The 11,851-nt window shown below is 53.6% G+C and overlaps 1 long non-coding RNA gene across 1 annotated transcript; it reads right to left on the bottom strand.

Moving 5' to 3' along the window:
• Window positions 1-581: 581 nt before the first annotated feature.
• LOC144490560 (uncharacterized) lies at window positions 582-11,848 on the bottom strand. Its single transcript, XR_013497293.1, has 4 exons — window positions 11,821-11,848; window positions 9,428-9,460; window positions 6,518-6,592; window positions 582-620 (listed from the first exon to the last, which is right to left on the bottom strand). It is a non-coding gene; the product is annotated as an uncharacterized LOC144490560 (long non-coding RNA).
• Window positions 11,849-11,851: the final 3 nt, after the last annotated feature.

Genomic DNA, 11,851 nt, shown 5'->3' with positions numbered 1-11,851 from the left:
GCGGAAGGATATATTGGCCTTGGAGGGAGTGCAGAGAAGGTTCACCAGGTTGATACCGGAGATGAGGGGTTTGGATTATGAGGAGAGACTGAGCAGATTGGGTTTGTACTCGTTGGAATTTAGAAGGCTGAGGGGGGATCTTATAGAGATCTATAAGATAATGAAGGGGCTGGATAGGGTAGAGGTGGAGAGATTCTTTCCACTTAGAAAGGGAACTAGAACTAGAGGGCACAGCCTCAAAATAAAGGGGGGTCAGTTTAGGACAGAGTTGAGGAGGAACTTCTTCTCTCAGAGGGTGGTGAATCTCTGGAATTCTCTGCCCACTGAAGTGGTGGAGGCTACCTCGTTGAATATGTTTAAAGCGCGGATAGATGGATTCCTGATCGATAAGGGAATTAGGGGTTATGGGGATCAGGCGGGTAAGTGGAACTGATCCACGTCAGATCAGCCATGATCTTATTGAATGGCGGGTCAGGCTCGAGGGGCCAGATGGCCTACTCCTGCTCCTATTTCTTATGTTCATATTGTGGGATTGGGGAATTTGGGGACTAAAGGTTTTGTGTATTTTTATTGCATCACTAACCTCTTATTCTGGTTAAATTTGCAACGACATTTCCCGGCTAGAAGAGAAAGATAAAGATCAGAAACATGATGACACAGCAAAGGAACACAGTTCAAAGTCCAGAACTATTGGCACAATATTCCCTCCCACTCACAGCTCATGTTCCAATCTGATCACACACAGAGTAAAACTCCCTTTACACTGTCCCCATCAAACACTCCCAGGACAGGTACAGCACGGGGTGAGATACAGAGTAAAGCTCCCTCTACACTGTCCCCATCAAACACTCCAAGGACAGGTACAGCACGGGGTGAGATACAGAGTAAAGCTCCCTCTACACTGTCCCCATCAAACACTCCAAGGACAGGTACAGCACGGGGTTAGATACAGAGTAAAGCTCCCTCTACACTGTCCTCATCAAACACTCCCAGGACAGGTACAGCACGGGGTTAGATACAGAGTAAAGCTCCCTCCACACTGTCTCCATCAACACTCCCAGGACAGGTACAGCACGGGGTTAGATACAGAGTAAAGCTCCCTCTACACTGCCCCATCAAACACTCCCAGGACAGGTACAGCACGGGGTTAGATACAGAGTAAAGCTCCCTCTACACTGTCCCCATCAAACACTCCCAGGACAGGTACAGCACGGGGTTAGATGCAGAGTAAAGCTCCCTCTACACTGTCCCCATCAAACACTCCCAGGACAGGTACAGCACGGGGTTAGATACAGAGTAAAGCTCCCTCTACACTGTCCCCATCAAACACTCCCAGGACAGGTACAGCACGCGGTTAGATACAGAGTAAAGCTCCCTCTACACTGTCCCCATCAAACACTCCCAGGACAGGTACAGCACGGGGTTAGATACAGAGTAAAGCTCCCTCTGCACTGTCCCCCATCAAACACTCCCAGGACAGGAACAGCACGGGGTTAGATACAGAGTAAAGCTCCCTCTACACTCTCCCCCATCAAACACTCCCAGGACAGGTACAGCACGGGGTTAGATACAGAGTAAAGCTCCCTCTACACTGTCCCCATCAAACACTCCCAGGACAGGTACAGCACGGGGTTAGATACAGAGTAAAGCTCCCTCTACACTGTCCCCCATCAAACACCCCCAGGACAGGTACAGCACGGGGTTAGATACAGAGTAAAGCTCCCTCTACACTCTCCCCCATCAAACACTCCCAGGACAGGTACAGCACGGGGTTAGATACAGAGTAAAGCTCCCTCTACACTCTCCCCCATCAAACACTCCCAGGACAGGTACAGCACGGAGTTAGATACAGAGTAAAGCTCCCTCTACACTGTCCCCATCAAACACTCCCAGGACAGGTACAGCACGGGGTTAGATGCAGAGTAAAGCTCCCTCTACACTGTCCCCCATCAAACACCCCCAGGACAGGTACAGCACGGGGTTAGATACAGAGTAAAGCTCCCTCTACACTGTCCCCCATCAAACACTCCCAGGACAGGTACAGCACGGGGTTAGATACAGAGTAAAGCTCCCTCTACACTGTCCCCCATCAAACACTCCCAGGACAGGTACAGCACGGGGTTAGATACAGAGTAAAGCTCCCTCTACACTGTCCCCATCAAACACTCCCAGGACAGGAACAGCACAGGGTTAGATACAGAGTAAAGCTCCTGCTACACTGTCCCCCATCAAACACTCCCAGGACAGGTACAGCACGGGGTTAGATACAGAGTAAAGCTCCCTCTACACTCTCCCCCATCAAACACTCCCAGGACAGGTACAGCACAGGGTTAGATACAGAGTAAAGCTCCCTCTACACTGTCCCCATCAAACACTCCCAGGACAGGTACAGCACGGGGTGAGATACAGAGTAAAGCTCCCTCTACACTGTCCCCATCAAACACTCCCAGGACAGGTACAGCACGGGGTTAGATAAAGAGTAAAGCTCCCTCTACACTGTCCCCATCAAACACTCCCAGGACAGGTACGGCACGGGGTTAGATACAGAGTAAAGCTCCCTCTACACTGTCCCCATCAAACACTCCCAGGACAGGTACAGCACGGGGTTAGATACAGAGTAAAGCTCCCTCTGCACTGTCCCCCATCAAACACTCCCAGGACAGGTACAGCATGGGGTTAGATACAGAGTAAAGCTCCCTCTAAACTGTCCCCATCAAACACTCCCAGGAGAGGTACAGCACGGGGTTAGATACAGAGTAAAGCTCCCTCTACACTCTCCCCCATCAAACACTCCCAGGACAGGTACAGCACGGGGTTAGATACAGAGTAAAGCTCCCTCTACACTCTCCCCCATCAAACACTCCCAGGACAGGTACAGCACGGGGTTAGATACAGAGTAAAGCTCCCTCTACACTGTCTCCATCAAACACTCCCAGGACAGGTACAGCATGGGGTTAGATACAGAGTAAAGCTCCCTCTACACTGTCCCCATCAAACACTCCCAGGACAGGTGCAGCACGGGGTTAGATACAGAGTAAAGCTCCCTCGACACTGTCCCCATCAAACACTCCCAGTACAGGTACAGCACAGGGTTAGATACAGATTAAAGCTCCCTCTACACTGTCCCCATCAAACACTCCCAGGACAGGTACAGCACGGGGTTAGATACAGAGTAAAGCTCCCTCTACACTGTCCCCATCAAACACTCCCAGGACAGGTATAGCACGGGGTTAGATACAGAGTAAAGCTCCCTCTACACTGTCCCCATCAAACACTCCCAGGACAGGTACAGCACGGGGTTAGATACAGAGTAAAGCTCCCTCTACACTGTCCCCATCAAACACTCCCAGGACCGGTACAGCACGGGGTTAGATCTTCGGGTGTCCGATTGGCCCCTTTGTGTGAAGTCTGTGATTTGTAAGGGTTTGTTGAGCGGAATCTGAACGTTGTGGCAGCGGATTCAGTCAGTCAGTGAGTGGAAACATTCAGTTTGGAACGGACGGTTGCTGGAGGATTGGCCGAGCGCCAGTTTCTATCACAAGGGAATGGGTTGTGCCTCACAAGGTTGTAGTGTTGGCACTGAGCTGGGGAAGCAGCACTGAGAGGCAGCACAGAGATCAGACACACCCCCCGGCAGGAAACAGTACAGCCCTTTATCAGCTTAACAGGATAGGCGAGACCGAGAGATCTCGGATGTGGATTCTCGATGCATTGTCACCGAACTCTCACCTGGTAAACCGCCTCTGGGGACCAGCCTGATTTAAAGCTTATTTATTCATTATTAGTGTCAGGAGTAGTCTTACATTAACACTGCAATGAAGTTACTGTGAAAATCCCCCAGTCGCCACACTCCGGCATCTGTTCGGGTACACTGAGGGAGAATTTAGCACGGCCAATGCACCCTAACCAACACGTCTTTCAGACTGTGGGAGGAAACCGGAGCACCCGGAGGAAACCCACGCAGATACGGGGAGAATGTGCAGACTCCACACAGACAGTGACCCGAGGCAGCAGTGCGTTGGGTGGTGCGGTGGTTAGCGCTGCTGCCTCACAGCGCCAGGGACCCGGGTTCGATTCCCGGGGGCACGGTGACACAGTGGTTAGCACTGCTGCCTCACAGCGCCAGGGACCCGGGTTCGATTCCCGGGGGCACGGTGACACAGTGGTTAGCGCTGCTGCCTCACAGCGCCAGGGACCCGGGTTCGATTCCCGGGGGCACGGTGACACAGTGGTTAGCGCTGCTGCCTCACAGCGCCAGGGACCCGGGTTCGATTCCCGGGGGCACGGTGACACAGTGGTTAGCGCTGCTGCCTCACAGCGCCAGGGACCCGGGTTCCATTCCCGGGGGCACGGTGACACAGTGGTTAGCACTGCTGCCTCACAGTGCCAGGGACCCGGGTTCGATTCCCGGCTTGGGTCACTGTCTGTGCGGAGTCTGCACGTTCTCCCCGTGTCTGCGTGGGTTTCCTCCGGGTGCTCCGGTTTCCTCCCACAGTCCGAAAGATGTGCTGGTTAGGGTGCATTGGCCGTGCTAAATTCCCCCTCAGTGTACCCGAACAGGCGCCGGAGTGTGGCGACTGGGGGATTTTCACAGTAACTTCATTGCAGTGTTAATGTAAGCCTTACTTGTGACAATAATAAATAAACTTAAACTAACCACTGTGCGACCGTTGCAGGTGCCCAGGGAGAGCGGGAGGCCATTTGGCCCCTCTATCTTCTACCTCCGCTCCCGAGATGTAGAGGGGAGCTCGTTGAATGAGGGACGGTGGTTGGGACTGAGGGAGGGAGGGAGGAGGGGCGATCTTATTGATTCTGAGGGAGGGGGCAGGGGTGGGGTGGGGGCTCGGCAAGGGCGGAGGCTGAGGGGGTGTTTCCCTGCCTCAAGGGGGTGGAATCGAGAATGGGGGGCGGGGTACAGTTTCAGAGTGAGGGGGAGTCTCCCATTGAAGGCGGAGATGAGGAGGAATTTCTGGGAGGGGGGACGGGGGGTGTCATTCTGTGGAACTCTCCCCCCCTCCTCCCGCCAGTCAGGAGGCGGCAAATATATCAGAGGCCGCGTTGGAGAGATTTCTGATTGATGGAGGGCGGGGCCAGGGTCAGGGGTTATGGGGAGCGGGGTCAGGGGTTATGGGGAGCGGGGTCAGGGGTTATGGGGAGCGGGGTCAGGGGTTATGGGGAGCGGGGTCAGGGGTTGTGGGGAGCGGGGTCAGGGGTTATGGGAAGCGGGGTCAGGGGTTATGGGGAGCGGGGTCAGGGGTTATGGGGAGCGGGGTCAGGGGTTATGGGAAGCGGGGTCAGAGATTATGGGGAGCGGGGTCAGGGGTTATGGGGAGCGGGTTCAGGGGTTACGGGGAGCGGGGTCAGGGGTTACGGGGAGCGGGGTCAGGGGTTATGGGGAGCGGGGTCAGGGGTTATGGGGAGCGGGGTCAGGGGTTATGGGGAGCGGGGTCAGGGGGCAGAACAGACAAGAAATTGGAGAAGAGACCACAGTCAAATCAGACAGGCTCTGATTGAAGGGGGTAGCAGGCCTGAGGGGCCGAATGGCCTCCTCCTGTTCTCAATTCCTCGCAAGGATGGCCCGTATCTCCCGTCCAACTGGCCACCTCGGTTCCATAGCCCCCAAACCCCTTCCCCAGTGATGGAGAAAGGGGAAACGTGAGGGAAGAAACACCTCATAAGACCATTCGGCCCATCGAGTCTGCTCTGCCATTCAATCATGGCTTGTTTTTTATTCATTCCTGGGACACGGGCGTCGCTGGCTGGGCCCGGCATTTATTGCCCATCCCTAGTTGCCCTTGGAGAGCAGTTGAGAGTCACCCACATTGCTGTGGCTCTGGAGTCACATGTAGGCCAGACCGGGTAAGGACGGCAGATTTCCTTCCCTGAAGGGAATCAGATGGGTTTTTCCGACAATCGACAATGATTTCATGGTCATCAGTAGATTCTTAATTCCAGATTTTTATGATCCTCAACTCCATTCTCCCCCCTTTACCCCGTAACCCCCGATCCCCTTACCAACCAAGAACCTCTCTATCTCTGTCTTAAAGACATTCAGTGACCCGGCCTCCTCTGTGGAAAAGCGTTCCACAGATTCACCCACCCTCTGGCTGAAGAAATTCCTCCTCATCTCGGTTCTAAAGGGCCGTCCCTCTAGCCTGAGGTTTTGCTCTCGGATCCTAGTCTCTCTGACTAATGGAAACATCTTCCCGTGTCCACTCTACCGAGGCTTTACTCCTGCTTCAGTTTCTTGTATCCTTCTTAGAATCCCTACAGTGCAGAAGGAGGCCATTCGGCCCATCGAGCCTGCACCGACCACAATCCCACCCAGCCCCTATCCCCGGAACCTCACACTTGCGTGCCTGTCCTTGCGTGTGAACAGAAGTACGCTGGGTTACCGGGGAGGAGGGAGACGGATTGGGAGGGTTGCGGCAGGCTAGCACATCAGCGATGGGCTGAATGGCCACAGCTTCGACGGGGGGAGGTCACACAGCAAGGGCGTGAAGTCGCAGAGACTTACCCAACAGGATAATGACTCCGATCACACAGAGTACGGCAGCCACGATAAGACCAACCACACGCAGTCTGTAATAATCTGTGGAGAGAGAGACACAGAGATGGGTGAGGTTCCTGAAGATTGGAGAGTGGCAAATGTTGTGCCTTTGTTTAAAAAGGGCTGCAGGGAAAACCCTGGGAACTACAGGCCAGTGAGCCTCACATCTGTGGTGGGTAAATTGTTGGAAGGTATTTTGAGAGACAGGATCTACAGGCATTTAGAGACGCAAGGACTGATTAGGGACAGTCAGCATGGCTTTGTGAGTGGAAAATCATGTCTCACAAATTTGATTGAGTTTTTTGAAGGGGTAACCAAGAAGGTCGATGAGGGCAGTGCAGTTGATGTTGTCTACATGGACTTTAGCAAGGCCTTTGACAAGGTACCGCATGGCAGGTTGTTGCATCTGGTTCAATCTCACGGGATCCAGGGTGAGGTATCTAAATGGATACAAAATTGGCTTCTTGACAGAAGCCAGAGGGTGGTTGTAGGGAGTTGTTATTCAAACTGGAGGCCTGTGACCAGCGGTGTGCCTCGGGGATCAGTGCTGGGTCCACTGTTATTTGTCATTTATATCAATGATTTGGATGAGAATATAGGAGACATGGTTAGTAAGTTTGCAGATGACATCAAGATTGGTGGCATAGTGGACAGTGAAGAAGGTTATCTAGGATTGCAACGGGATCTTGATCAATTGGGCCAGTGGGCTGACGAATGGCAGATGGAGTTTAATTTAGATAAATGCGAGGTGATGCATTTTGGTAGATTGAACCAGGGCAGGACTTACTCAGTTAATGGTAGGGCGTTGGGGAGAGTTACAGAACAAAGAGATCTAGGGGTACATGTTCACAGCTCCTTGAAAGTGGAGTCACAGGTGGACAGAGTGGTGAAGAAGGCATTCAGCATGCTTGGTTTCATTGGTCAGAACATTGAATACAGGAGTTGGGACGTCTTGTTGAAGTTGTACAAGACATCGGTAAGGCCACACTTGGAATACTGTGTACAGTTCTGGTCACCCTATTATAGAAAGGATATTATTAAACTAGAAAGAGTGCAGAAAAGATTTACTAGGATGCTCCCGGGACTTAATGGATTGAGTTATAAGGAGAGGCTGGATAGACTGGGACTTTTTTCTCTGGAGCGTAGGAGGCTGAGGGGTGATCTTATAGAGGTCTATAAAATAATGAGGGGCACAGATCAGCTAGATAGTCAATATCTTTTCCCAAAGGGGAGACTAAAACTAGAGGACATAGGTTTAAGGTGAGAGGGGAGAGATACAAAAGTGTCCCGAGGGGCAATTGTTTCACACAGAGGGTGGTGAGTGTCTGGAACGAGCTGCCAGAGGCAGTAGTAGAGGCGGGTACAATTTTGCCTTTTAAAAAGCATTCAGATAGTTACATGGGTACGATGAGTATAGAGGGATATGGGCCAAATGCCGGCAATTGGGACTATCTTAGTGGTTAAAAAAAAGGGACAGCATGGACAAGTTGGGCCGAAAGGCCTGTTTCCATGCTGTAAACCTCTCTGACTCTCTGATTATAATCGGGTAAGGACGGCAGATCTTCCCTAAAGGGAACCAGATGGGTTTTTCCGACAATGGGTCATCAGTAGATTCTTAATTCCAGATATCTTTTATTGAATTCAAATTCCACCATCTGCCGTGGTGGGATTCGAACCCACGTCCCCCGAACAAGACCCTGGATATCTAGGTTACAGAGATAGGGTGGTGTGTAGGGGCTGGAGGAGGTTACAGAGATGGGGAGGGGTGTCGGGGCTAGAGGGGGTTACAGAGATAGGGAGGGGTGTAGGGGCTGGAGGAGGTTACAGAGATAGGGAGGGGTGTAGGGGCTGGAGGAGGTTACAGAGATAGGGAGGGTTGTCGGGGCTGGAGGAGGTTACAGAGATAGGGAGGGGGTGTAGGGGCTGGAGGAGGTTACAGAGATAGGGAGGGGTGTAGGGGCTGGAGGAGGTTACAGAGATGGGGAGGGGTGTCGGGGCTAGAGGGGGTTACAGAGATAGGGAGGGGTGTAGGGGCTGGAGGAGGTTACAGAGATAGGGAGGGGTGTAGGGGCTGGAGGAGGTTACAGAGATAGGGAGGGGTGTAGGGGCTGGAGGAGGTTACAGAGATAGGGAGGGGTGTAGGGGCTGGAGGAGGTTACAGAGATAGGGAGGGGGTGTAGGGGCTGGAGGAGGTTACAGAGATAGGGAGGGGTGTAGGGGCTGGAGGGGGTTACAGAGATAGGGAGGGGTGTAGGGGCTGGAGGGGGTTACAGAGATAGGGAGGGGTGTAGGGGCTGGAGGAGGTTACAGAGATAGGGAGGGGTGTAGGGGCTGGAGGAGGTTACAGAGATAGGGAGGGGTGTAGGGGCTGGAGGAGGTTACAGAGATAGGGAGGGGTGTAGGGGCAGGAGGAGGTTACAGAGATAGGGAGGGGTGTAGGGGCTGGAGGAGGTTACAGAGATAGGGAGGGGTGTAGGGGCTGGAGGAGGTTACAGAGATAGGGAGGGGTGTAGGGGCTGGAGGGGGTTACAGAGATAGGGAGGGGTGTAGAGGCTGGAGGAGGTTACAGAGATAGGGAGGGGGTGTAGGGGCTGGAGGGGGTTACAGAGATGGGGAGGGGTGTAGGGGCTGGAGGGGGTTACAGAGATAGGGAGGGGTGTAGGGGCTGGAGGGGGTTACAGAGATAGGGATCTCCTGTCAATCACATCGGGGGGGTTTATCCGGTGATAGGTGCCGGGTAGGTGGTTCTGACCAGTTTGTTGTGATGCTAATCTTAACAAGAATTTCACAGATGAGGAACCAGCCGGTCCCTGTGTCAGCATTCAGAGAGGAAATAAGGAAATATAAATTCAGACGCAGAGGCCCTGGGAAACTTACCGTAGTTAAAACGATCATCATTGTTCGCCGGTTCTGAAAGAGGAAATGGGGATAAGTAACAGTCTGAAAATTCCTCCCTCCAGCCCCACAGACACCCCTCACAACCCCCCAGTGAGAGTCAGTGTGTGTGGAACCCGTACCCCAGTGAGAGTCAGTGTGTGTGGGACCCGTACCCCAGTGAGAGTCAGTGTGTGTGGGACCCGTACCCCAGTGAGAGTCAGTGTGTGTGGGACCTGTACCCCAGTGAGAGTCAGTGTGTGTGGGACCTGTACCCCAGTGAGAGTCAGTGTGTGTGGAACCCGTACCCCAGTGAGAGTCAGTGTGTGTGGGACCTGTACCCCAGTGAGAGTCAGTGTGTGTGGAACCCGTACCCCAGTGAGAATCAGTGCGTGTGGAACCCGTAACCCAGTGAGAGTCAGTGTGTGTGGGACCCGTACCCCAGTGAGAGTCAGTGTGTGTGGGACCCGTACCCCAGTGAGAGTCAGTGTGTGTGGGACCCGTACCCCAGTGAGAGTCAGTGTGTGTGGAACCCGTACCCCAGTGAGAGTCAGTGTGTGTGGAACCCGTACCCCAGTGAGAGACAGTGTGTGTGGAACCCGTACCCCAGTGAGAGTCAGTGTGTGTGGAACCCGTACCCCAGTGAGAGACAGTGTGTGTGGGACCCGTACCCCAGTGAGAGTCAGTGTGTGTGGAACCCGTACCCCAGCGAGAGTCAGTGTGTGTGGAACCCGTACCCCAGTGAGAGTCAGTGTGTGTGGGACCCGTACCCCAGTGAGAGTCAGTGTGTGTGGGACCCGTACCCCAGTGAGAGTTTGTGTGTGTGGAACCCGTACCCCTGTGAGAGTCAGTGTGTGTGGGACCCGTACCACAGTGAGAGTCAGTATGTGTGGGACCCGTACCCCAGTGAGAGTCAGTTTGTGTCGAACCCATACCCAGTGAGAGTCAGTTTGTGTGGGACCCGTACCCCAGTGAGAGTCAGTGTGTGTGGGACCCGTACCCCAGTGAGAGTCAGTGTTTGTGGAACCCGTACCCCAGTGAGAGTCAGTGTGTGTGGAACCCGTACCCCAGTGAGAGTCAGTGTGTGTGGAACCCGTACCCCAGTGAGAGTCAGTGTGTGTGGAACTTGTACCCCAGTGAGAGTCAGTGTGTGTGGAACCCGTACCCCAGTGAGAGTCAGTGTGTGTGGGACCCGTACCCCAGTGAGAATCAGTGTGTGTGGAACCCGTACCCCAGTGAGAGTCAGTGTATGTGGAATCCATACCCCAGTGAGAGTCAGTGTGTGTGGGACCCGTACCCCAGTGAGAGTCAGTGTGTGTGGAACCCGTACCCCAGTGAGAGTCAGTGTGTGTGGAATCCGTATCCCAGTGAGAGTCAGTGTGTGTGGGACCCGTACCCCAGTGAGAGTCAGTGTGTGTGGAACCCGTACCCCAGTGAGAGTCAGTGTGTGTGGAACCCGTACCCCAGTGAGAGTCAGTGTGTGTGGAACCCGTACCCCAGTGAGAGTCAGTGTGTGTGGAACCCGTACCCCAGTGAGAGTCAGTGTGTGTGGAACCCGTACCCCAGTGAGAGTCAGTGTGTGTGGAACCCGTACCCCAGTGAGAGTCAGTGTGTGTGGAACCCGTACCCCAGTGAGAGTCAGTGAGTGTGGGACCCGTACCCCGGTTTAATACAATCTGCGTTGCGATTAAATGTCAGCCATGTTGCTTTGGGACTGGAGTCACATGTAGACCAGTCCAGGTAAGGTCGCCAGGTTTCCTGCTCGGAAAGGGGGCATTAGTCAACCAGGGGTTATCAAAGAAATGTCTACCTCATTGCCTCCAGATCACCTCAGGGGTGCTCTGTGTAACTGTGCCAAGTTAATTCAAATTCTATCAAGGAGCTAGCACTGAGCACAATGGGCTGAACAGTCTCCTGTTTGTGACTCTTTGTGTTTTGACAACCTTCATGGATATTTACTCCACAATTCTGAAAATATTGGGACAAAAGCGTGGGGGGGACGGGTGGTGTGGGAGTTCGGCCAGAGGTCTTCGAGTCAAGAGGATGGTCCAATCAGGGGATGGGGTTGTCTACGGGCAATCTAATTCGCCGTTGGGGAGGGGGCGGGAGGTGGGGTTTGACAATAGAGGGCCCCTTTCAGCCATTGGCGGAACCAACACGGATTCGGGTGGCAAATTCGCTCTTCATGGAAGATCTTGACGATGTCTGTGGTGTTAATGGTAACTGTGACCCACAAGCACGCAACCAACTCCCCCGAGCTCCCATCGAGGAGAGGTGAGTTTCCACTTAGATCCCAATTAGCCTCAAAATAGATTTCGGATCACAACAACCCTCCCCCGCACACACAGCCCGTTTCCCCACCCCCCCCGGGGGAGAGGAGAACATGATGCACTCACCACCAGCCGCCAGAACTCCTCGAGTCACTGT

This window comes from Mustelus asterias, unplaced genomic scaffold (assembly GCF_964213995.1).
Source record: "Mustelus asterias unplaced genomic scaffold, sMusAst1.hap1.1 HAP1_SCAFFOLD_3432, whole genome shotgun sequence".
In the NCBI taxonomy this organism is placed as follows: Eukaryota; Metazoa; Chordata; class Chondrichthyes; order Carcharhiniformes; family Triakidae; genus Mustelus; species Mustelus asterias.
The sequence above is the reverse complement of the archived record's forward strand: the minus strand, read 5'-3'. Positions and strand labels throughout refer to the sequence as shown.